Source organism: Salvia splendens, chromosome 18, assembly GCF_004379255.2.
Source record: "Salvia splendens isolate huo1 chromosome 18, SspV2, whole genome shotgun sequence".
In the NCBI taxonomy this organism is placed as follows: Eukaryota; Viridiplantae; Streptophyta; class Magnoliopsida; order Lamiales; family Lamiaceae; genus Salvia; species Salvia splendens.
In genome coordinates this window covers 10,944,112-10,948,468 of record NC_056049.1, presented here as the reverse complement: position 1 = coordinate 10,948,468, position 4,357 = coordinate 10,944,112, and the positions used below count along the sequence as shown (strand labels likewise).

General features: G+C 37.4%; 1 pseudogene; it reads right to left on the bottom strand.

The window, feature by feature from the left end:
• Positions 1-493: 493 nt before the first annotated feature.
• On the bottom strand, positions 494-2,338 carry LOC121776729 (annotated as a pseudogene).
• Between the last annotated feature and the right edge of the window lie 2,019 nt (positions 2,339-4,357).

Sequence of the window (4,357 nt, the reverse complement as noted above, 5' to 3'; positions counted from 1 at the left end):
TTCTGGTCACAATTGTAGCAAATTCTTTGTGCATCTTTGACTTGTTTCTCGGTGCAACAATAGACAATGGATAAAAAGACCGACATTGTTCTTGTGCTCAAGGAAAAAGATGATCGTGAATTGACCGGAGGAGTAGAAGACGTCTGAGCAGAAACGACATTGATTGGAGAATTGGTGGTGACAGGCATAAAAGACCCGGATCTAGGAGTCGGAGGTGCGAGAGCAGAAAGTGTGCCCACATGTAAGGAAGAGACTTTGCGGGCTAAAGCGAATGCCGCAGATAAGGAAGATGAGCTTTAGAGATGCAGGTCGCGGCGAAGATAAATATGCGGTTGAAGCCCGACAATGAATACGAAGAGTATAGCGGCCTCTGGAACACAATTAACTTTGTTGAGAAAATGCACAAAATCAGTTTGATATGCCGCGACAGATGATGTTTGTTTGAGGCTGGAGAAGGCACCAAAGTAGTCTGCAAAATAGAGTGGATCGAACCTCAAGCGAACTTGCGATACAAATTCCTCCCATGAGTTAAGGATAATGTTGTTGCGAACCCATCGGAACCACCCAGACACTGCTTCTTCCATGAAAAGGCCAACCAAACGAAGAAGATCAGGCGGGGCCGTGGCTTAGAATTGATAGTACTCCCAAATGTCTTACTTGAGCTTCCATTAACAAAAGACATAGCATAATCTAGGACCAATGGTTTCCCGAAATAAACTCTTTTCCTCTCCACATTAGGATCCCATTCGACTTTGTTGTCAGGACGACCTCTCACACCTGGCAAATTCCTAAATTTTTCTCCATTCTGTTTAGGTATTTGACAAACACACTCATAACATCTAGATTTAGAAGAAGGGGGCGATGATCACACGACAGATGTTTAATCACCTCAGATTTGACATTCAAGTAACTAGGCATTTCATCTCTTCTTGGCCTTATGAAGCATTTGAATTCAGTTTGAGGCTTCGAGTCATAAGGTATTTTATCAAGCCCTTCATCATTTCCAACATGAAGGAGGTCAGAGATAGCATCGCCAAGAACTAATGACTTCTTCAGATCCAAATTATGCCCTTCTTCATATGCAACCATATTGGCCTCAAATCCAAGTGGAGTAACTCCGCTAACAACGAGATTATGGGTTGGTAACGAGTATGAGGGTAACTTCTATGTAGGAAGAGCACCCCACAAAACAAGCTTGCGAAATTGAGGCAGACCATATGCACCAGCTGCCATCATTCCTATTCTAGCTTGATAACACGTGCCCACAAGGCAACCCATTGCATATCTACCTAGAAAACCACCTGCAAACTTCGGCTTGAGATGGTACACAATATCCATGTACACAACAAGTTGTATATTATGTGGATCTTCAAATGGTGCATCCTTGTTCCTAAACCTATTAAAGCCACTTATTCCTTGACAAGGTGGGCCACGACATACTACATCAACAGTTCAAGATAGTGGCAAACACAAATTCCAGCTTTTCAGGGCAAGAACTTAGAATACCCAAGGGCTCCCACGTATCATACTCAGAGCCATAACCCTTCCACTGTATCTTGAAATTTAGTTCAGAAGATATTTTGTTATTGGGGTTGCCATAACAAACTTCCAGAATCTCTTCAACTTCAAACATTTCAGAGTCATCTTCATCTTCCTCTTCCTCACCATCATCTTCCACTTCTTCTTTGACATGCTCACTGGATGTGTCTTTATATAATGAGGATAAATATGAAACTCAAAGCTTCTCCCACTCCACAAGCAGGTTATAAAAATTAAATGCGTTTTCATTTCTTACATGTGTCTCGGGATGGTTTAGCTTCAGGCTTTCTCAAGCATATAGGTTGAGATCAGCAACCCATATTCTGACAAGTTTAACCCCACAACTGTTACCACCAAGACGTAGCACAATTGACATTACACCACATCCTAAGTACATGTCCAACGAGGTTTTTTCACCACATTGCCCTTTAATCTCAAGAAATATATGTGGAATAGAATTTGCCTCAACATGACTAGAGATGGTAGAACTAGATTTATTGCTATTTGTAGTACTCTATGTGTTTGATGGAAAACTTACAAAAGAAGTATATGGAAGTAAGTACGTCTTGTCATAGTAATAGTTCGATGTTACTCCAAGGAATAGATACGTAGTAGTAAGGAAAGAGGAAGACTTTGATAGATAATTCTTATATCCTGTTACACTTCTTCATCCTCTATTTATAATGAAAGAAATAACCAACTAATCATATCTTCTAAGCAAAAGCATAATATTAAACAAACTGCATAAAAATAGGAAATCCTAACAGACTATATTCTTCACGTGTAGTCCTTCAGCCATACAGGTTTCTTGGTGATGCGACTGTGATTAGGGGTGCTAGTGGGGTGAATGGTGTGAGTGGGAGAAGTTTCTGACTCATCCAAAGAAGGAGACTTGGCAGAGTGAGGAGTTGATGACTCATTTAAAGCAGGCAACCTTGGAGAGGTGGATTGAACTGCTGCAACTTAAGAAGACTTCTTCATGGAAGGAAAATGTATGAGATAGCGTCATGGCTAGAAGGGGAAGATAGAATGGACTTGGAGGCGCTGTTTCATTAGGGTTGGAGTAAATATTATTAATGTATACCTAAAACTTTAGTTTGAGCATTTAGTGTAACTAATTTTATATACGTGCAATACACGACTTATTTACATGTCAGTATTTTTAAAATACGAACCTTATGTTAAAACAACACAATATTAACTGTAGAATCACAACTAACATCATTGTCATCACAACCAACACCTTCAACATCACACACCAAGTGAAAGGCTCGGTATATGAAAATTGTAAAAGTGTAGAAACCTGATTATTTAGACTTCCACACCCCCTTGAGGCTCCTGAACAAAATTAGCAAAAAATTAAAATTCTCGTGATTTAAAAAAACAAAAGGTGTCTATCTTGTACAACCTGCGATATCGTGCGAGATCATTCACTTCAGCTTGTGCATATCCAATTCACTAAAATCTACAACAACCATTACTATTTTATTCTTCACTTTATTGTTTTACAAATTTTGAAATACTTCTTTGTATATAATATTAGTTGTACAATCACAAAACATCATCATCAGCATCACAAACAAAAATCTTTAAACTTGCATGACTTGTAACTAAAATTAATCCAACTTGAACAAGAGATTGACGTTGACTTTTGTTAGTAGTCATTGCATATGATACAATCAAAGGAAATTGTTGACTTTGAAACTTGAACGACAGTCTTGCATCAGAAAGTACTAATGACATCCTAGGCATCAATACTTTATGACCCACATTATGCCCACTCAAAACTTCTCCTTCCAAAATATGATCATCCAATCGTGAAATATTCAACGGGTGTCATTACCCAGTCTATTAGAAAGATCTATATTTCTCAATAATATTACAGAGATACCAATCTTCAACAATAGTTCATGATTGGGAGTACATGAATATTTTTAATTATTTGAAAATTAAACACCATGAACTTGAGACAAAGCACTGAAGTTTGAGTCATATTTCTATATACTATTTGAACTAAAACAAACACGTGCTTCGGATTGATTTAAATGAATCATATAGCCATTGACCAAGTACACCATATCTAATGTACAGGCCAAAGTAGTTAGATCATGCATATAAAAACTTAACTCACCATGGTTCACGTACTTTGGATAAGTCTTGACACAATTACTTTTAAATGATCACCACCATCAACCTTCAATAAAAGGTCACCCAGAATATTTTTATTGGCATGACCATCAATGCAATCTCCAACAACTCCATCTCCAATAGATGATATCCATTATGAAAATTCTTTCAATTTCGAGGCTTCCTCATCCGTTTCGATAACAAAAAGTCTTATATTTTTCATTAACCACGAAACTTTACAACTTTTCCAAATATACGAAGAAATAATAGAAGCACTAACAACATTTTGGCGACTACCCTTAGGAACAACCATTAGTACCTATTTAAAATCACCACAAAAAACAACGATTTTCTCACCAAATGGAAAATATATGCTTGATTTAGTGATATTTCAGGTGATATCTTACAAACTCTTATCCAAAACCTCGATACAATATTTATGGAACATTGGAGCTTCATCCCATATAAATTATTCCCTCCGTCCACGAAAAATAGAGCACATTTGCCATTTTTGATTGTCCACGAAAAATAGAGCACATTTAAAAAAGGAAAGTTTTCAACAACTTATCTCTTACTTTTTCCCTTCCTCTTACTAATAATATGGACCCCACATCCCACTAACACTACTTCTCTCTTACTTTTTTCTCCTCTATCTTACTTTATCAATTCCACATTAAAACCCGTGACATTC